The sequence below is a fragment of the Acomys russatus genome, chromosome 9 (genome assembly GCF_903995435.1).
Source record: "Acomys russatus chromosome 9, mAcoRus1.1, whole genome shotgun sequence".
Lineage (NCBI taxonomy): Eukaryota > Metazoa > Chordata > Mammalia > Rodentia > Muridae > Acomys > Acomys russatus.
This window is the reverse complement of record NC_067145.1, coordinates 19,926,614-19,948,817: the sequence shown is the minus strand read 5'-3', so window position 1 is coordinate 19,948,817 and position 22,204 is coordinate 19,926,614. Positions and strand designations below refer to the sequence as shown.

The following is a 22,204-nucleotide window of genomic DNA, read 5'->3' as shown; positions in this document are numbered from 1 at the left end:
TTTTGATAAAATTAGTAAAGTGAAACTTAAAAAAAAAAAAAAAAACTTCTAAGAACACTGATGCTCTCATATGGGAGCCAGGATTTTCCCACTGTCAGGGTTCCCCAAAGTTAGTCATGCAATTATCCACATTTTCACACATTGGGCTGCCTTCTCCATATACTATTGACACATAGCTATGGTTTTTGTTGGTTGGTTGGTTGGTTGCTTTCTTTTTTTTTCTCTTTTTATTCTCAGCTGTCTGGGCCAGATCTGCTGTTCATACATATTCAGTCTGGCTCTCTTATTTCATATCACTTTATTAGTTTGGAGACAAACCTTTCCTTCTGATGTTCATTCAGCTTTTATTTAAGCAGGGGCTGCCTGTCCTTGGGAAGCAAGAGAATTACAGGAATTGTAGTGTTTATACTTGAAGTGGGTATCACAGGGCCTCCTGACTTGGTTATAACAGCAGGGTGAGTCCTTGATGCCAACTTGATTTTGTATTTACCAATTTATTTTGGGCACCTCTCCTTGCACTGCACTTAAAGCAAACAATATTTTCATTAGCATAACCCTGCAGCAACTTCTCTGTGAGTAGAAGAAGCAGGTGCCAGCGATGCTCCAGAGGTAGACGGATTGCTCTTCCTGCTCACAGGCCCCTTCATCAGTCTCAGGGAAGCTAGTGGTTGTTCTGCCACATTCTTTATGCCCAGTAGCTTATCCCCTAAAGGATTTAATATGTAAGGGAGCCCCCAAATTAGGGACCGTTTCCCCAGTGTAAAGCCCTTGCACTTTAATCCCTTGTTTGGTGTCTTGTGGCAACGGGCATGCCTAGTCTAGAAGAGCCCTTGCTGCTAGGCGGGCAGACCCCGTTTTCCCCTCAGTTTCATGTGGTTTGTTCATACAAAGTGGTGGTGAACAGAATGCCCTTTGGAACAGAGGGATTTGTGGGGGAATTATGGGTGATGGAGAGGAGTGAGAACTACTTGGGCCACTGAGATTGCTTTCATCTTGAGAAAATTCTCCCAGTACAATGCCAATGCCAGCCAGCCCCTCCCACTTCAAGCCCAGTGTTTCCTCATACACAAGCATTCCCTCAGGTTTTCAGCTATCCTTTTACATACATAAAGAGCAAGTGAAATGGCGGGGGGGGGGGGGGGGCGGGGGACGGGAATTGGAGTTAAGCCCGTTTTCTTTCAGTTAGCCTGTACCGACAGGGAATGGAATTCAAATTCCTCAATGGTAATCTTTAGTCTTGTTCTTGAAGCAGCCAGCCTGACTTCTGTTTCAGGGGATGGAGGGGGTCCGGAAGGTCTGGCAAAGGCTTTCTCTTAGAAGTCTTACCTAACTCTGTCCTTGGTGCCCTGTGGAAGACAACAGAGCAAGAAGCAGCTTCCTAGTCACCCAGCACTACCAAAACCAAACAACCAAAACCAACCAAACAACAAACAACACAAAACAAAAACCACTTGCCTTCCGCAACTGGGTAGACTATGTCATACTTAATTCTCAACCGTAGATCTCAGCCTCTGCATTCTAACCATGACTGATATTTTGGGCTGGGTACCCTCTACCAACTAGATGGCAGTTCCGTCTCTCCAACTCTCACATGAAAACAACCTCAATGGCATCGCCAAATGTTATCTGGGAAGCAAGACAGCTCACAGGTTAAGGCACGGAAATCCTTCCCTTTGGCAGAATGCACTTCCTGCGAAGGCGGGGTTGGAGAGGGAAAAGAAAAAAAGATAAAACCAACACATAGATTTTGATATTTTTTTCCTTTGAAGAAAATCTTAAATATATTTAGGGGGAAAGAGCAGGCCACATGCATGTATAATACTGACTAATTTGTAGATGATATCTGTTGGTTCAGTGGCCAAGTTTTTACACCAGTAGAGTGGAATATACTTTCAAAAATGGTCTCTGGAGGTTTGGGTCACTCCAGTGACACCAGTGAGAAGAACTCAAAGATACTTTAAAGGTGGCTTACAACACCATCACCACTGTGTTTTCACTCTATTCATATTGTTTTATTTGGGAAACAGGTGACACTAGGCTTTGGTGGGTGATCTGAGTGATAGGTGAGACTAGAAGGCGAGATTAGCTGTCTACATAATCCAGTGTCAGTGGTTCAACTGGCAACATAGGCACCATTTTAAAAGCTTCCTAGACACAAGATGAGCCTTTCTTTCTTTCTTTCTTTCTTTCTTTCTTTCTTTCTTTCTTCCTTTCTTTCTTCCTTTCTTTCTTTCTTTCTTTTCTCTCTTTCTTTTTTCTTTTCTCTTTTTCTTTTTTTTCTTTCTTTTTCTTTTCTTTCTTTCTTTCTTTTTTCTTTCTCTTTTCTTTTTTCTTCTTTCTTTCTTTTCTTTCTCTTTCTTTCTTCTTTTTTTTCTTCCTTTCTTTCTTTCTTTCTTCTTCTTTCTTTCTTTTCTTTCTTCCTTTCTTTCTTCCTTTCTTTCTTTCTTTCTTCCTTCCTTCCTTTCTTTCTTTCTTTCTTTTAAATAAACCAGGTAATTTTACAAAGAGTCCCTTATGTGGCAGGCAATTTTGTGGCAAATCATTTAGCAAAAGTAAGCATTTATTGAACAATTTGTGTTTTTGATGAAAATCTTTATAATGTAAATTAGGGGTTATTGGGACAAGTTATACAGGCAAATAAAGCAACAGTGTGATTCAGTATATAAGCTGTTGTCTAGCTTTTTAAAAATATTCATTCTTTTGGAAAAAAAATTCTTTTCTTCGTGGCTGTGATGGTGAAAGTTAATTAAATTTACCATGAATCATATTCTTAACTGTTCAAGCTCCCAATTCATTGGTCTGTGACATTCACAATAGGCTGTGCAACAATTTTCTAAAATTCAAACCTTCAATGCCTCATTGTTAATTTCCTGAGCGTGTATTTTAGAGACGTTTTTGAGGAGAACATTAAAGGAATAGCCAGAAGTGAAAGCACCCCACTCACTGGTCTCCCTCTGTGTCTTTACTGACTCTCTCCATGTGTGAGTGCATGCACACACACATGTTGTGACCATGAAGTCAGGGCCTCCAGCATTCCAGATAAGTGCTCCACAACTGAGCTGCCCCCTTGGCCTGCTCCCCCTTTTCTTCTGTATATACTTTTGTATTAGAAGGCAGACAAACAATTAAGTCTAATGGGAGATGACGAGGAGACTTGCAATTCTGTTCATCCATATAAGCTTGCACCTCCTGTTTCCATGGTAACCAGTGATCTGTATTCCCATCACACCTTTGGAAGGCTTGTTTTCTCTCTCCATCCTAAAAACTTAGCCAGAAGCACCAAAGGCATTGAAAAATAATCGTTAACCGATCTATTATTTTCAAAAAAATTAAACGTGAGCATTCGCAAAGGAATACAATACTTAATTAGCTAGCTAATCCTGAAAATACATTAGAAATTCCCATTAATTTTCAGGTGATCACTGGGATAAAAAGACACCTGAACCCTAAATGAATGATGCTACATTGTGTAATACCCATCCATCCCTACCCCCCATACACTGCTTAGTTAGTTTAGCAGACAGTAAATATCATATATCATAAACACCCATCTAGTTAATGGAGTAAAACAGAGGCTTGCTTTAAGGACTTCAAAAACAACTTATCGGCTTTCAACCTGGTATGGTTTTTTGCCTCCAGAGAGCATTTGACCATATCTGGAAACATTTTTGGTTGTCATAACCGGTGCTGTTGTGGGATCCATAGCACCCCAAATAGATTCTTAGGTGGTATACTGACAGAAGAGAAAGAAGGTTCAGATAAATATTATCTGTGATTTGATTTCCCATTCTTGTACTGTTCAATTTCTTAATTAGTTTAAGCAGTGGGATGCTGGGAAAGACAGAGAAGGAGAGAGACTGAAATAAATATCAGGGAGGAAGGAGGAGGGTAGGGATGGGGAGAAGAGGAAGAGGAAGAGGAAGAGGAAACGGAGAAGAAGCTGCTACAAAACTTTTCTCCTTTTCCCCATCATTTTTTGATTAAGATATGACACTTCCATTGCCATGCTTATTAATCTTCTATTATTTATTTTTCTGTTAAGGGAGAGCGATTTATCTTTCCAAGGTGAGATACTGACCGCACTTACCTTTGGCGTTTGTCTCCCTAAATGTGGTTATTTTTTGTCATCCTGGCCGTGATGACAAAACAGGGCAAGCTTACCCCAACTCCGAGCTCCATTCATGAGGGTAGATCAAACCAAGAAGACAACATACATTTCCATTCCCCCTTTTCTTTCAGCATGAGGCAGAACAAGCAAGCAATCCTGATACAGCCAGAGGGCGCCAAAGTGCCGCGAACAGAAGTTGCAGGCCTCCACGGGTTTGCGGGTTGGTAAAATTGGCTTTTGTCTGGGAAAAAAAAAAAAAAAAAAAAAAAAAAAGCCGTGTTTCGAAAAGATGTCACCATGTGTTATTTTCCAAATTAAAAATTTTATTTTGTATTTTCTTTTTGCCAGTAGGTAAGTATGGCGAGCATATCTCCTAACCCTGGTGGCTATTGTGCGTCCCGGTGCTACCCAAAGTGCTCGCCTACCACGACACGCGGACTTAGGGTGGTTAGCCACAGCCTAGCAGGGCGCTCTTCAGAGTCGCATCTTAAGCGGTCCGAGAGCTGGTGACTTCCATGAAAGCACAAGCACAAAAAGTCGAAGCCCATTTTCCTAGGGCACATTTCTTCTTTTCTTCCTCTCCGAAGTCGGGAGAACGTTCCCCCAGAGGCGGTGCTGCCCACCCCCTCCACCCAGACCTGGGCTCTAGGCAGTGTGATGCCTTGCAAAGCTTCAGCCTCCTGGTCGACCCTGAGGGCGAGCATCTGCCGGAGGTGCCCCAGATGTGCTTGCCTTTAGGGGGGACACCCTAAAACCCGTGGACGTCTGTCTTGATGGTTTCGAGGGAGGCAGCTCGTCTCCCCGGTCTCACTGCCTACGTGATAGCAGAATCTCAGCCCGTCCTCTGGAGCGGGCTGGATTGGGGTGCCGAGAAAACTGGCTGCGGCGGGGGCGTAGTTCATCAGCCCCATAAGTCTGAGCGAGAGCCTGGGCTACTTATTCAATGCTTTCAAATAAAATGTGTGTAAGGCAGAGAGGGGAGAGAAATCCACCGACAGTGCCGCCGCGGGTGTGTGTGTTGGGGGGGGGGTGCAGGGGGAATGGAGAGGCGTGTAAGGGGGGGTGCTGACAGAAACTGTGTGTGGGGCGGGGCGGGCAAGGCACAAGGCTGGAGGGGAGGGATCTGGATGAGGATAGCAGAGGGTGGGGGTGACTGTACGGGTGTGGTGACGGGGGAGGGGTGCTCGATCACTGGGCGTCTCGGGGCGCAGGGGCTGTAGGAGGAGAGAAGTTGGAGACCCTCGGGTGGCGGGGCGCGAACGCAGCGGGCGGGGCACCGGGCGCGGGCCGAGAGCGAAGGGGCGGGCGCGAGGCAGGCGGGGTCGGCGAGCGGAGGAGCTGGGCGGGCGGACGCGCGGGGGGAGGGAGCTGGGCAGGAAGGGGAGGGGGAGCGATCGAGAAATGCAGAGGCTGCAGCGGCGGCGGCAGTAGCGGCAGCGGCGACGGCGGCGGCGGCAGCGCTCCAATTCACTCCACGCTCCGGGCTCCGCCGTCGAGCCGGGAGAGAGCCTTTGCCGAGCGGCCAAGCACCCGGCCGGACGACGCCAGCCACCCGGGCCCTTTGGAGGCACCGCGCTCACCCAGGGCCGGCACAGGCACCCAAAGCCGGTAAGGAGGCGCGCCGTAGGTCCCTAATGCCTCTGTGGACTCAGGGCCACCGGCTCCCCAGGGCCCCGCCCCACCCCGAAGCCTAGGGTTCGCCAACAGTGCAGCCGGGGTGCGGCCGGGATTAGACACAGTGGGCGTGGGGTTCCTCTATGTGGGTTCTGTCGCACTTGAGGATCTAGGGTGATGTTATCCCCTAGGTGGACAGCTTTGGCCTTTGGTTGGGTGGGGAGCTTGAGGTAGGTAGTGGCCGGGCGGATGAACCGTGTTCGGAAGGGAGGGGGGGATAGAGGGTAGGAAGCTGCTGGTGACCGGGAAATACCGAATGAGAAACCCTTTAAACACATCGAATCCACCAGCCACGGTTCTGTGGGCTGAACCCAGCCTTCTGTCATCTGAATGGGCACAGCCACGGAGAAAGTGCTCGGTTTGAGGGGCGCAGCAGCAGAAGATGGAGGATGGGGGTGGGGTGGAGAGGGAGAAAGAAGACACGGAATCTGGTCAGATCAGAAGGGGCGGGGGTTGGCTTGGCTGTCGGGACTCCTGGATCTTGGTTTGGGGTAACGAAGGAACACGAGGTTCAGAAGGCTATGTGCACGTCCGGGGCAGATCAAAAGCCCCAGCCTGGTCTGCGGCGGAACTGTCTTCCCACTAACCTGTGGACATCTCCAGCATTTTATTTTCTGAGCCTTGCTCTCAGAGAACGCGCCGTGCGCCTCCACCGCCGCCCCAGCCTGGGGGGGTGTGGGCTTGAACCTGACAGCGTGAGGCCCGAACGGGCTCAACCCTCCTGCAAGCCAAGATTTTTGTAGATTTTTGCCCATAGCTCAAACTCTACAACCCAACGTCCGGTTCCCGCTTCCCCTCACCATTAAAAGAAAAAATGCAGACTCCTTGGATCCTATGGCACACAATGCGTGGCTAGGGACCGCATTCTTTTCATGAATATTCATCGAACGCTTGGCCCTGTTCCTAATCTGCTTCCCCTGAGACCCTTCCGCCTTGAAACGAACTCGGTGGACGGCCTCTGCCCCAGTGATTTTCGCTCTGTTGAAAGGAGCACAGCGCACATGGGTGCAATTTCAGTGTTTTGTACGCGGGGCGGGGGGGGGGGGGGGGGGCGTTGACACACCTCTGTCTTGGCCAAGACCACTGGCCACTTACATGCGGGTTAAAATAAAACCCGAGTATCAAGGGGGCCAATGTTGAGGTATGGATGAATCCCCATCCCCTGGGAATATAGCAAGGGCTCATAGAGCTCTAGTACTGCGGGCAAAATGAATGAATCGGGACTGTAATTACCTATTCCTTTGTCTTGGCCTCGCGCATGCGCCGGAGAGCAGGGTGTGGAGGGCCAGGCAGCCCCATCTAATCTCCCCATCATCCATCCACCCACTCCCCTCCGGAGCCCAGGAACAAAGGCGTTTGCCCTAAATGTTTCATGAAACCCTTGGATACAGATGACACCCCCCGCGTGCCCCCCCCACCCATCGTGGTCATGTATATGCTTCTTCCCCCCCCCCCCATCACATCTTACCTATTTTTACAGATTTCATTTAGCCAAATGAATTAAAACAAAAAACAAAAAACCCACCAAACCAAACAACAACAAAACAAAACAAAAAGACAAAAACAAACAAACAAACAAACCCAAGCCCCAAGATCAGCTTTTTTAGCGAGGCAAATTGTAGATTTCATATTTTTTTTTTAAACGCACACTGCTTTTTTCCTTTCTAGAACTGTCCATTGTTCTTTCTGTTCTAATGTATCACACTGCAGGGATGATGGCTTTCTTAGTTTGCACCAATTAGCTGTTTGTCTGACAGATCTTTATTGCGGGTCATTTGACCAAGGAACATTAGTCTCAGACCAGCGATGGTGTTGCCCCTGGTGATACCACCTGGGACAAATGAAGACATCTTGGCATTTAAATGAACAAGATGGCCTACAGAAGCCGGCGTGAGAAAACAGTTACCTTTTAAGCAGCCTTAGCCTTTCTGGATTCTCTTGATTCCTACTTTTATTGTTTCATTAAGGATTCCAAAAAGGCAAACCCCCACTGAGATGGGGAGGAAGGAGGAGCTAGGGTTGCTGGGAAGAAGATGGCGGAAGCACCAAGTTCATAGTGCCCTCTTCCCAGTCTAACAGGAGCCATGATAGTCCTTTGATGGCAGATTTTTTTTTTCCTTCAAATGATGCATTTCCTAGCTTCTGGCCCTTCAGATTTCTTTTGGGGCCTGTTTACTTCTGGTATTCAAAATAAGACTTGCTATATATATTAGATAGTAGCCTAATGCTCTGTTTCTGTAATGGTGGGTTATATTTGAAAGGGTTTCATGCTAAAGGATTTCCAGTATCTCCTGGTGGAATAACACGTGGCAGAAAACAGCAACCCTCCCTTTTGTTCTTTAAAGAAGCATAAATACCCTCAATATTGACCACTCTTACTATATTACAGACTTATAACTGTCAGGGCGAGCATCTGGCTACCTCTTAGGTGGCAAGGATTCTATTCTCTCTGATCCTTAGCAGTGAGCTTTATGTATCAAGATCCATGCATTATTCTGTATGAATTATGTGTTGAATAGTATAATTTAGAGGGCTATCTGTACTTTAATAAAAAATTTTTTCCCTAGGCTGTGCTTTCGGAGGAGGGTGCTGGGATAGTGTAAAAAAATCAATAGCTTTTAAGTCAGTGAGCTTTATGTTTTTAAAATAAAATAATTTTAAAATCAATTAAAATACTATATTACTTCTTTTCTTTAGCCAGCTTTCTTGTCAAGCATTAGCAGAAGGATAAGGGGAACTCTTCTCCTGATACACTGCACCAGCAGTTGGCTATATTGAGTATCCGGACAGTGGCATTTGTGTTCCCTAAATGGTGTTCAAGCTGTCTGTAGCTTATGAAATGGATCTCCCTCCATTACCCTAATTTAAATATTCAGTGGGAGAGCCCTCAGCATTAGGCTCCCTGTGCTGGAAGGCCTCTTCATAATCCGCCTGGATTTTCCAGAACAAATCACATTATGGTCGTAAATGTACTAATTATGCTTTCTTTATTTTTATTTTCCTTTAACTTCAAGCCATTCGCATTTCATGGCCAAAATAAATGGTGCATGAAATCAGAGAAAAACCTACCTTTTGGGAATATTGTTTGTTGTAAAGTAGATGTCTCTGTCAGCCACAGCAGTTTTGTAAAATGTTCCATACCAGAGTCATTCTTCAAACAGCCCAAGTAGCATGTATATACAGACGCATATGTATACCATAGATGTATGCATGTGTGATTATACATATATGCCGTAAGGTCTTATTAATGACAATACTAAGTGAGTTGGTGTAGAATGTTATTTTGTGGTGGTTTTATATTGGTCTTTGAAAAACAGTTCATTTCTGTCCTTGTAAATACATACTTGAAATACATACATAGTCTTACTAGCCTATAGACACACTAGTTGCCAATACTGTTTAGCTAAAGATGTTCCTTTTCAGGCCTCAGACTCACTTAGTCGCTATTATACTGGAACAAGTACTGCCAAATAAAGGATTTATACAGATTTTTTTTTTTTTTTTGGTCTTATTTTTGTGATGTCTTGTAAACTTTTGTCTTCAAAAGCTGTCCAAAAATGTCCTGAGAACTACGTCAAAGCAGATGCCCTGGTGTCTGGTTTGTTGGATTTACATAGGCCTTTACTGCTGCAAACGGTTTTCACCTTCTGTTCTCCCTGACGACCATCACAGCTGGTAATTTAGGTAGCTACTGAAGACAGCCTCAACATACAGGAACAAGTCAGCCCTGTGCAGGCTCAGTCTCTACTCTCTAGTTTCCTCGCAACTGAATCCTCTTCAAGTCATTCTCTCCCCAGGCCTGAGCTAACACAGCAAGCACGAGATTTACTCTTTGAAACAACTTACAGAGATGCGAACAGGCAGAATTGCTTTAAAGATAAAATTTGTGTTTGGGGGAAATTTGCAGGGAGATTTCCCAGGGTTTAATGGAAAGGAGCTGTGTGAGGGGCATCTTTAGACACTGGCTTGTCTACTTAGGGCAAATGACATCATGCCTTGATGAAGTCCCCCGCCCCTTTTTTTCAGTTGTAAAATAGAGATAGTAATGACAATTTTCAGCCTATAATAAGGGTTACACTTGTCTGTGGATGACTAAGTATAGTGACTGGCCCTTGAGGGCTCCTTACCCTCTGTGTGGTTTGATGCAGTACATGGGACTGACATTACCAACCAGTTTCTACCGTGTCGAGCTGCATTTCTGACCCAGGCTGGCAGGTGAAGACCCGAGTACTTAGCAACATTCGGCCAGAAACATCCAATCTCAATATGAAAGGGCCCGGATATTTCATATGTGTATATGTGTGTGTATATATATATATATGTATATATGTTTGATATATATACATATTAATCATGTATGCTATATGCATACGTATATAATTTGATATTCTGTGGGCACTGTGTAGATTTGCTACAAAGTGGGTTTCATGGTCTCAGTCTGGCCTCTTTGACCCCAGAGCTGCTTATGAAAATCAAGACGGGGCATTTACCTTGTTTTGAGAACTACAGGGGTAATTTCTCAAAGCCACAGCCATAGCCAGGCTGCCAAAGGAGAGTTGCTGCTTTATGCCAGTCCTTCTGTAGTTAGAAAGATGAACAAGCTGATAAATGTCACATGGGAGGGTTGCATGGTGAACCTTTTGAAAGCAGAGGATCACCGTCATGTTCTCACTAGGGTGCAGATGAATTTTAATTCCGAGGAGACACCAGTGTAGGGAATGGTAGACTTCCAACAATATCCTGCCATTCCCTCTGGAAGTTAGGCATGAGATGAAGTGAGAGGCCGAGAGTTGGGTACTCCAAGGATTTAAGAGGGAATCCAAGGGAACACATGACGTAGAGAATTTTGAGTAGCCTGGGCACTGAGTGCCCAGAGGGTGTGACTGACAGGGGAGGGGTGTTGGGAAGACATCCTGGACACTGCAGCGATTTGGAAATAGAAACTTTGTGAGCATCAACTGGGTATTCAAAGAAAAGAAAATAGTTCAGGATAACGTAGGAAATGTAGGGTACACTGGAGAAGGCAAAACTTTCGCATGGTGTTTTCTCCTAGTCTCTTAAAGCAGTCTGTGAACTTTTAATTAATTAAACTTTTAATTAATAAAACCGCCCTTTTGCGTACACACCTGGTTTTGGAAATGCATATTTCAGCACTACTTTGTGCATTGCATATGGAATATGGTTCTTAGAGAGTATGATTTTTATAGGTTAGTGTGGCTGGGGTTGTGGTCACTAGCACAGAATCCTGTCTCACGTGTCTCAGCCAATACCAGCTAGGTGAAGTATAGCAAACTGCTTAGCTTCAGTGTGCCACAACAGTCATCTTGAAAGTAGAGATTGTGATATAGAGTTATTGTAAGGACGAAGGGAAAAATATCAAGTTAGGAGAGTGGCCCATCCTTCCTCAGCACATTCTTTGAGTCCGCATTCACTCTAAAGTGGTAGACATGCCATATCCTTTATTGCATCACTAGTCACGTGCTTCTTAAAATGGGTCAGTGTTACAAGCCGGGCCCATGAGAGTGTCTCGGGAAGCATTTGGAAAAATGTATCAATCAGTGGCTAAAAAACAAATTAATATTTCTTTTTCCTTGAGTATGTCAGCAAGATACTGCCTAGTTCCAAGATGTCATTATGTTGTGATGCCACAAGTCAGTCATTGAATTTTAATCCCTTCACACTAATCGTAATATTTATTTCACCTGTAAACAAATGGAAACTAGAGATTCAAATGGTGTGCCTTAAGCTCTTATGGCTTTCAGCCCTATTTCATTCACTGGTCCTAATTAGTGGGCCATTTTACTTTATGTAACACAGACTGTCAAAGCTAAGTAAGTAATTGTTAACATGCTAACACCCTCAATATTTCGCCTAGAGTGAGTGATACTGAGTTTCTCAATGAAAAGTGATCTACTATACAATTTAAATATTCAAGCGGTAGATACAGTCAAGGCCTATGGATTAATAGAGATGGCTTTGCCATGATGCTTAGGGCCTAATGTCCTTAAGTCACTTTGCTAGTATGATAATGATGGCTGCTGTTATTTAAGCTTTCAGTAAGTGTGGGTTCACTTTACGCCTTTCTTGTCTTCTTATATCTCACAGGTATAAGCAGTGTTCCAAATGTCTTATCTATAACTTGCCTCTGGAGTTGTGAATGGGGTGGTGGTACAGCTGTTTCCAGCTGTGCAGTTAGGGGGTTACCTTGTTAGAATTAGCCTGTCTACCTTCGTGGAGGACATGTACAGAAACGGTTTTCAGTTACTATCTGACCCATCTCAGCTCTTTGTAAACTCTTGCCACATTGGAGCAGAGGGTAAGAGGTCTCAGTACCTACCTTGGAGCTCAGAAGGAGCTTAGGGAAGTCAGTGGTTTATACCAAGTGCTATGAGCTGGTTAGTGGCTAAGGGGAAGCCAGGTTATTTCCCAATATCAATGTCCTTTCAGCTATCCCATCCAACTGAGAGAGAGTGAGTCAGAGGAAAAATCAAAATGTCCACAGCCTAAAACTTACAATAGTGACCCCCCCCCCCCAAAAATCATGCCATTTCTTTCTCCCTGTTACCATTGTTTGACAGTTTAGTTAAGTCCCTGTATTTCTTACTGTTTCTCTCTATGGGGACTCTTTCACCTTTATTACATCACACTTGCCCACATGGGGAACGCCCTAGAAACTACCTGTTATTCCTTTATTCTCATGTCCTCAATCTCCTTCAGTTTCCTGTCTCTACTTCTTACATTCTATGCATGTGATTTTCCCTCTCATTCCAAATAATGTATGACTTGCACTAAAATGACTCATAAGACCAAGCTTGGATACCGTATCTTATCTTTCTTTCTAAGGTGAGCAATAGTTGCAGGATTGAGTGGTTGGGGATAGAAGGTACACGTTTGACAAGAAAGCCAGTTTTGGACACATGTTGGGTCAAAATGACCTACATATGTTTGGAAGCCTCTGGAGACATCCAGTGTGTGCACTTTGGTAGACAGGTGACAGATGTCCAGAGTGTCTGTGCCCATTGGTGTCGTCTGGCTTGGATGCTTCAGGAACCAGGAGACTTAGTTTTTCTTTAGAATTACCAGTTATACTACTTGAGATGATTTGGAGGTTTTTGAAAGAGCTATGGTGTAGCTCTGAGTAGTCTTTTAAATATGGACATTAATATGGGGCTTACTATTGGAATGCTTGGAACTGGTTTTAGCAAGTTTAGTTTACCTGCATTCAGATGTGGACAAACTATTAAGTTTAGGTTGGGGTAGGGAACTTTTAAGTTCACATTTAAAACTGTCTAGAACTTTGTGTGACTGGACCTTTGAGAGATTTGTATTTTTCCAGAGACAGATGCACTGTGTACATGACTTCGCAGCCTTTCGGATGCTTTTACATCATTACTCATGCACTCTCAGAAGTGGATATATTCCTAGTCAGAAGGAAAACGAAGACTTTTATTCTAAGTAAATGAAGAAATAGGCACACAGGAAAAGCTTGTGTGACAGAAGCTTGTACTTTTACGAACTTCCTGGATTGCCTCACAGAGTGGCTTTGAAAAGACACACAGCTAGCTCCCATTCAAAATACACAGACTAAGAGGAGAGTTAAATACTAACAGACTCTATTTAGGGGAGTTAGTGCACCAGAAAGGAAACCAGCGACACCCTGTTGCTAGTCCCTGAAGATACAGGGAGTGAAGTTTTGGTTGGATTGTGGAGTCTCTGCAGAGACTTCCATCTCATAGTTCAGGCTTTCTGCTGAGGTGGTTTCAGAGATTCAGAGTGGGGTGGGAGTTTTGTCTGTCTTTGAGCTTTGCAGATGTCCTCAGATGGTTTTTAGGTGCATCAAATATTGTTAAGAAGAACAATAGGGAGAAATCTGTGACTTACAGTGCACAGGGGCTTCCCCCACCCTCACTCCCACCCCCACCTTTGTCCTGTGGTTCATGGATAGGGTAGAGTGAAGCTAGGGATCACTTGGATGTTTGCTGAAGACATTAATATGGTCAACTAAGGTATCTTTGAATCATTGCATGAGTCATGTTCCCAAGGAAAACTGCAAGAATCTTGGTTAAGAATTGGTGGCAACAGTGGATGGTGCGGTTTTTGATCATTCATTGTCAGGTAAACAGGACAAGTCTCACCCTGTTGACCGTGGTTATGGTGGGACCAGCATTTCCTCAGTAGCCTTGGCAATCTTTTGTTGACACTGTCAGCTCCAACTTCCCAGGGTTTCCTCAACTGGACTCTAGAAACCTGGTTCCAGAATTGTTACTTTTTATACAAATAGTTAGGAATACTGTTTATCATGTTGGTGGCGGGCGGTCTCCCAGGGGCATGTTCCTTCTGACTCACAATGGAGTGAGGGCTCTCTTCCTTCCTGTAGTGCAATGACCACTAGCCAATGAGAGACCTCATGGAAGGTGTGCTATTCCTTTCACTGGTGGATGGAACAAGGGCAGAAACAAATTACTAGCTCACTTCGTCTACCACCGCCTTTGCGTTCTGACTCCTGTTTCTGCCATCTAGAGAGCTTGGCTTTGAATTTCTCTGCACTGCAGCCTTGGATGGGCAAGTTCAGTGAACTCAACTGACTACAGTGCAGAGAAAGGCAATGATGCCTAGGGAGCCTGGCAGCTGATTTCTCTAAGGTAAGACAAGATGATCTCTCAATGGAAAGGGAATTCTATTAATATCACTGAGAATATATTTAACTGACAACTGCTCTGAAAGTGGAGACATCAACAAAAAGATGATGGGACAACAATAAAGTAAATGCAAAAGTCAACACACTTCTCATCTCTAGTGACCCCCAAATGGTGTTAACTAACAAACATCACTTGGCTGCTCTTAATACATTAAGGCGGCCAATAGCAGCACAGTCTTTGATTGTGTCCCTGTTTCAAACAACACACATGTGTTAAGGAGAAAAGGAGGGGGAAGATAGGGCTTTGGCAGACTTGGGCAATGGAGCTGTGCTCTGGCAGTTTCTCTATGTGGAGATGTGGGATTTGATGGATCTCCCTCCTATTTTGGTACTCTTTGGCTAGGCATACCACCAAAGTGTCCTTTGTCATCTCTACAGTGATCTCGTCAAGCTGAGAACCTCAGAGAAATGGCAAAGGAGTCCAGAATGATACACTGTAGGAAAAAGAAAAAAAAGTGAACTGCTGTTTGTGGGGGCAGTGAAACCATAGCCAGTTTTAAGTTGGGTGTGATTTCTACTGGAGGAAGGTGAGAACCGGGGGAGGTATGTCTTTAAAGAAATGCCCTTAGAGCATTAAGATGGTTGTTAATATTAGCACACACATGTAAGCCAGCATGCCCTGGCATGTTAGCCACCACTTGCCTTGTCTAGCTAGTAGAGGAAATAGTCAACAATCAGAGAAATGGCCTAGAGTACTAGCATATACAGGCTAGTGTGACATTCAGCTGGCTAGGATGCATTTCCACAAGGATTTCTGATAACACCTTTACCTGTTTCTGCAGCTGATTCCACAGCTCCAGTCACTGTGAGCAGTTGGGCTTCTTGGTAAATAGAGATGTTGGTAAAAACCCTTCTGCAAAGGAGGAAATGGCTGATCATGAGGGAAGTTTGAGCCTGGGTACTTTTGCAGCCATATTTCTGGAGGAGGAGAGGGGAAAGCCATTCTGTTCTGCTTCTAGAAGTGTCTGGATTCCCCTAATGTGGGCAGGACTTCTGATGAGCACGATACAGGAAGCAAAACTACAGCTTGATGTCAGCAGCCCCATGACCTCTGGACTCCAAGCACCGCTCTTGGCTGCTCATAATGTCTGTGGGGGAAGGAAAGGGACGAGTATAAAGGAGGGAAGGCGAAGTACAGTGAGAGCAGAGGGAGGGTGGGAAGACTCACTTTACAGAAGTGGAGGCGTAGGTGTTTGCTCTCAGTGTGCTCCAGCAGCCAGCGCAAAGCTTCAGGGACATCAGCAGGTCTTTCCTTGTGGTTCTTGGAGACTGCAGTCCAAGACCAAGGAGCAGCAGAGCTGGTTCCTGCAGAGGCCCCTCCCTTGCTTCCTCCTGGCTGCCTTCTCTGGGCTTGCATTGGTTTTCTCACTGGTGTGATAACTTCAAGGAGATAGTTTATTTTGGAGAGTACAGTCATGGTGGCAGGAGACTGAGGCAGCTGGTCACATGACATCTGTAGAAATGAAACAGAGAGAAAGGAATTGTGGTACTCAGTTGACCTTGTCCTGTTTATTAACTCCAGGCCACTATGAGTAGTGGTGCTCACCTCAGTTACACATTTCTGGAAATACTTTCATGGGACCCCCTAGAGATGTTTCCATGGTGATGATAAAGACGAGCCATGTTAGAGGGTGCACATCACTGCTGTCTTTCTGGATGTCCTAATTTCTCACTCTTGTGAGGACACATGCTACATTGGATTAGGCTCTGCCTTGCCAGACTCAGTGTTAATTGAATTACTTCTTGATAGGCTTGCTTTCCATATACAGCCACAATCTAGGATACCAAAAGGTGGGGCTTCAACGTGGGACTTTTTAGGAGTGTAAAATTTGGCTAGTGACAGTTCCTGATTGATCAAAAAGAAAGATAGTTGGCTGTTGAGCTCCTTGGAAGCTCATGGTCTCAAGGGGAACCAGGAGGGCTCTGCATACCTAGATCCCTCGCTGAGTCTTCATGGAGCCATTGGAGCCATGTATAAGTGTCCCCGTTTGGTGCATGGGATGAAGGGAAATACATTGTCCTCAGATTCTAATCATTAGAGAAAGCAGAGACTGACACAGGGATTAAAGACAGGTCCCTGGAGTTACTGGATTAAGGGTGGTAAAGGGGGTGTGCAGGTCCCACTATGTGCACAGTTCTCATGAAGGGCACGAAGACTCCCAAACACTGCAAGAGACTGAAAAGAAAGGACAAGAGAAGGGATTGTTCAGTGTAGGTAGAGGGAACTGATCTTATGTTCTCTGGAGTGGAAGCGGGTTATTCTTGTAAGTCCTATCGACAGTGGTAGTGATGGGAATAGAAGCATGGAACAGATTTGTGATCCACTTCCGATCCTACACCAGTATTTGGATTATTGGTAGGAATTCACTAGACATACCTTTACTGGGGGATAATTTTTTCTTTTGGGAGATGGGGACTCTAGTCTAAGCAGATATCAGAAGAGCCTGGGATTTTGATGGAAAGCTTCAGATAAGTAGGACATTAAGATAAGGATATTGTTGTCCACATCAGATATCATGTGCCTCCCCTGAAGACTACAAAAATGGAGACTAATACATTTTGGGGTCTTTCCGTGTAACAAAACAAGTAGTGATACACAAAGGGTTTTTTTGTTGGTTTTTTTTGAGGGACATTCTCAACACCTCCAGATGCAGGCTTATCTGCTCTTAACACTTGCTCTTTTTGAAAAGGGCAGTTTGCAATTGTAAAGGATGGTTTCTCAAGTGAATCTGCCATTGGTTTCTTGTTTTCAGTCTCAGGCCATGTCAGGTGGTGTTAGCAATAGCAATGCAAATGTGACCTCATTAGCCCACTGTGAAACTGAAGATGACATTTCACTACATGGAATAAACAAATGCAGGGCCCTAACCTAATTGAAAGGTGATTCTACTTAGAATCTTTTCTAAACAGTTTCACTGGTAGATTACCTCCTGTGAAAGACATGAGCTGTAATTATTATAGAATTTCAACATTTTAACTTTATGCAATGACTATCTTTAAACCACCCATCAGTGGGCCTCTTTAACTGCACACTTTCTTAAGTGGATCGTTTTCATTATGAGCTAAAAGCTGGTATTTATGTCATTTCTTCTAAGGCCCATCCTGGATACCAAAGTGGGTGTGTGGCCTCTCATATCTGCCCACTGTCATATACCTGAGCAACAGCTGGTATAGAATGTCTATCCATCTACAGGGCCATGACTTGGACTTTCACTTTCCAGCCTGGCATCTCTTCACCCCATACTATCAACCATAAGTCTCTGTTGCATGTCTGAGAAAACACAAGCACCTTTGGCTGATGTGTAAGGTCCTGCGTGTTCATCTTCTGATTCCTTTCCTCTGCACTGTCATCCACCCTCCAATGGCCGTGCTACAATGCCTGCTTCTGTTCTTGTCATTCCCAGCTCTTTCCTACTGTGTCTTCTGCCAGCTGGCAAAATCACTTCAAGTAAAGGGCACAGAGTACATGACACTTTCACAAAGATGTGTCTACACCTCATAGCATTGTGGTCATTTTTGTGATTATTTGATGTCTTTGCTTTTTTAGATTAAAATACTCGGGGTGGGGCACTCTTTTAATCCTTAAGGTACCCTGTACAAATTGGATGCATCCCAAGCAGTCTGTGTTTGTCCAACATACAGTATATTCATGGCAGGCACATGTCTTCTGCCAGTTGCCCATGGCAGCTGAGAAGACATCCATATAGGAACACTAAATTTCACCTCATCAGTTGTGCTTACTATGAAGATGAATAGCTGATGAGTTCCAATTAGTGCAATTATTCTGTTTCCAGGCAGTAACCTTAGTAGTAATTGTCCTAAAGCCCTGAGACATTACAAAGTAATTAGTGTTGATGGCTCACGCATCTGAGCTTCCTCCTAAGGTAGAGTCTCAAATGAATAGTAAATCTGCTATTTGTGGGAAACAAATAATATCGCACGGTGGGAATGTTGCACAGCACAGCTCATTGAGTGAGAGCTGGGGCAGAGTGCAGTGAACATGGCTTGTCCCTTCTTCCAAGTTACTGAATGTAATTCGTTTGCTTTGGGTCAATTGGTACTGGGCGATTCAACCAGCCTTCATGGACCTGGGAATGTGAGACCTTCAGATGAGCCTGAGATTTGAGACTGACACATTACTCAGTTCCAAACCTACTAAGGGAGCAATGAATTGTTCCCTGACTCTACGCGAGGACCATCTACTCTAAATTGTGAGTTCTTTGAGGTCAGGGCATTGTGTTGCTCATCTTTGTAGGTCCATTTTCTAATGGGATCCATGGACTGGAAGGGGTTCATTGTCACACACATCAGGGCAGACAAATAAAGCTTGTTTCAGAATGTTGTCCTTGGCTTAACTTCACATCCAGGAACCAGCTGGCAATGAACCTTCAACAAACACAATGACACTTGTGACTTATCCCCTTCCTCCCTGCTTTCGATGTATCCCATGACAGTCTGCACTGGGTGTTTTCCATTGTCTTATTCATAAATGTCTTTGGCTTTACTTGAAACTGTTAGAGGTTAAGTTATTTTTATGTCTACCTGGCAAATTATAGCAGAATGTGTCTGTTTTTCTTTCTTTAAACCTGTTTTTATTTATGTGTATGTCTGTGGCATGAACACAGGAATTTACATAGGCCAAACGAGGCCATTGGATTCCGTTAGAGCTGAAGTTACAGGTGCCTGAGGGCTGTTTGACATGGGGACCATGAACTGAACTGGGGTCCTCTACAAGAACTTGCAAGTCCACTTTACTGCTGAGCCATCTCTCCAGGTCCTTTTTGTCTAGTTTTCTTAAGCTTATTCTTATCAGTGGAGTGCTTATTACATTAGCAGTTTTATATTTTAAAAACTGTGACATGACCTTGGTTTCTAAAGTAATTTCTATTTGAGGGAGAAACGGCTTCACTTCAGTTAATGCGCCACTTTTAAGGATACTCTTACACACGTTCTTTGTACACTTTCTTTAAACAATTCAGTTGGCTTCTATTTTACATCCTAAGGCTGGGGTTATCTTTGAAGTAGCTATAGGGTTGGGGCATGAAGTAGTCTCATGCCTTCTACATAGTTTACACAACAAACATTTGCCCTCTTGTGTCACTTTCTGGATAGATCTGAAGGAGCTGCTTATGGGGAGGGGGATCACACACCATGAATCATGTGATGTACAGGGTCAAGTCGCCTTGGCTAAATGATAGAACAAAAAGCCAGAGAGAATGGAGGCAGTGGCGCAGATAGCTTCTTGTAGTTTGTTTCATTCTATCCTAAGTACAGTTTAGCGTCCCTGACTTACCATTCCTTCTCCCCAGTCCTCAGCTACTGAGGTTCGTGGGTCACGTGGAAGCCTTGGTTCATGTGGATTTTACACCTGGAGAATGCAGGTAGCCAGAGGGTCACATTGTGACAGCTGAGCAGCAGATTGCGACACAAACTAGTGGCCAGGTGAGCAGCCCACCTTTGACATACATTTCCAGGCAGCTGCTAGGTCTTTTTTTTTTTTTTTTTTTTCTTCTTCCATTTCTTTCCTCATCCTACAATTTCTTTAAACTTCTGATGATTAAATTTAGTTTTAAAATTGGAAAATTCAGCAAGGAAATCCACTGCAGATTACTAAATGGGGCCCAAGGCATAATTAGCGTAGATGTGAAGTCTGTGCTGTCTCTGACCTCTTAGAAACCCTGTGACTAGGCCTCAGTCTGTTGGTAATATTGCTGATCCATCATGTGACTTTGACTACAGGAAGATGGTCTGTTCCTACCTACTCTTTGATGTCCTTGGGTTAGAAGAGCACTGCACACACTTAAGCATTTGAGACATTAAGTAAAAATATTTTTTTAGTGTAGCTAAAACTTGTTGCAAGTTTTTCTTTTGTATTGAATCCCTTTTCTTTATTAAAAGATGAATAGCATTTGTGGAAGAGGTTCATGTGTTTTCAAATTCCTCCCTGGAAATCTATGATGAAGATGTGGTCTCTGCTCTTTTAATTTCGACTTTGGAAAATACAAACAACAACAAAATATTGTGGAATTAATTTTATTTGTTGATAGAGCTGGGAGACACAAGGATTTACTTTTTTTTTTTTTTTAAAGGAACTTATAGGCAAGCGAGTAAACCTGTAATCACAGAGAGGTAACATCTCTTCTCTGAACGATGTGCCAGACATCATCCTTGGAATAGGCATCACATCAACTTTGGTCAGTTTGGCCTTGCCCTTCTTCCTTCACTACAGTCTGCCTGATCTGAAGGCATTTGAGATAGCCCAAGTTCAATCATCTATTACTGAAAGAGTTTAATGCAGAGAGCACTTATGACAATGCAGGGAAAGTCTGGATTCATTTAATTTAATTCAGCAGTCTTAATCACTAGAAACAAAAGACATTTAAGCATCTTAAGTTTCCATCAAAACCCAAGCCTTTGGGGGATTATATATAGAAGGAAAAGCCTTTCATGAGGAGCTGAAGTCAGCCAACGGTAAGAAAGTGCTTTCTGTATGGGCAGTGGATGCTTGGAGCTGCTAGATCTCTAAAAGAAGTGTCCCTAAATGTCCCAGGTCACAGTTTACCTGGGCCAGCACAGGTTTGGAAAACAGAAAAAAAATTGATGTGTTTCTAAGGTCCAAAATCTTAAAAAAAAGCTCTCAATAGCTTGTAAGTTCTCTCTCTCTCTCTCTCTCTCTCTCTCTCTCTCTCTCTCTCTCTCTCTCTCTCTCTCTCTCTCTCACTCTCTCTCTCTTCTCTTCCTTTCTTCTGAGACAGGCTTTCTCTATGTTATCTTGGCTGTCCTGGACTCACTTTGTAAACCAGGCTGGCCTCGAACTCACATTGATCCACCTGCCTCTGCCTCCTGAGTGCTGGGATTAAAGGCCTGTGCCACCACACCTGGCTTTTGCTTTCCTGTAGAAGAGTTCTTACTGACTCTAAGGAATGAATGGTATTTGTTCCTTGTTCTAGGCAAAGATATTGTTGCCAGGGCAACTTGGACCTGTAGAAAGGACTCTGACCTACTAGGATGGAGAGCATCTATGCAGGAGAAGCATTTTATTTTGATAAAATAGGATCTGAACATGTCAGTGTAAGTTTTTTTTTATTTTTTTAAACTAGCATTGACAACAGATTATTTCCCCACAATTGTTTTCCATAAGAAGTGAACTTCTGTGGCTGCACAGGTGTGGGTTCTGCAACGTCTGCCCTTGGTGCTGGCTACATATGACTCCTGAATAGCTTCAGATTGGACACTTGGCCACAGGTTTGTTTTTTAAATTTATTTATTTATTTTTAGTTTTTAATTTCTCATCAAACTTGGAATGGAGTTAGCAACCCAGGCCTTATTGTTATAGTCTAGCCTTCACCTTCTACTCTGCTTTTTCAACTTCCTGACATTTTGAGGGGATGATTGATTGGCTTGGTAGAGAAATTCCTGGATGCTTAACACTGCCTTTCTGACCTTTGCTTCCCTAGAACTTTACGTAGTACTTGGCTCAGTGAAGTTGTTTGATGTGAACTGACACATTTATCTTGGAGACAGTTTCATTATCTTGCTAGAAGAAAAGGAAAACTAATTTATTATTACCCTTTTATTTACACTGATGGGAATCATGGGCAGATCATCTGGTGTTTGTTTCCAGGCTGATAAGTGGAAACTAGGGCTAGATAGTTACATGGATACTATGTCCTGAAAGCATGCCCTAAAAGCTTAGTTTTCATGTCATTCATTATTGGTAAAGG

At 43.9% G+C, this 22,204-nt stretch overlaps 1 protein-coding gene and 1 long non-coding RNA gene across 2 annotated transcripts in view; one reads left to right on the top strand and one right to left on the bottom strand.

The window, feature by feature from the left end:
- Positions 1-1,391: 1,391 nt before the first annotated feature.
- LOC127193667 (uncharacterized) lies at positions 1,392-5,103 on the bottom strand. Its single transcript, XR_007831180.1, has 3 exons — positions 4,747-5,103; positions 4,088-4,349; positions 1,392-1,690 (listed from the first exon to the last, which is right to left on the bottom strand). It is a non-coding gene; the product is annotated as an uncharacterized LOC127193667 (long non-coding RNA).
- A 403-nt stretch (positions 5,104-5,506) lies between these two features.
- Positions 5,507-22,204, top strand: part of Basp1 (brain abundant membrane attached signal protein 1) — a 49,828-nt gene continuing 33,130 nt past the window's right edge. Inside the window, exon 1 of the mRNA XM_051150999.1 lies at positions 5,507-5,716. The gene's annotated coding sequence lies outside the window, so the exon portion shown is untranslated. The remainder of the gene's footprint in view (positions 5,717-22,204) is intronic.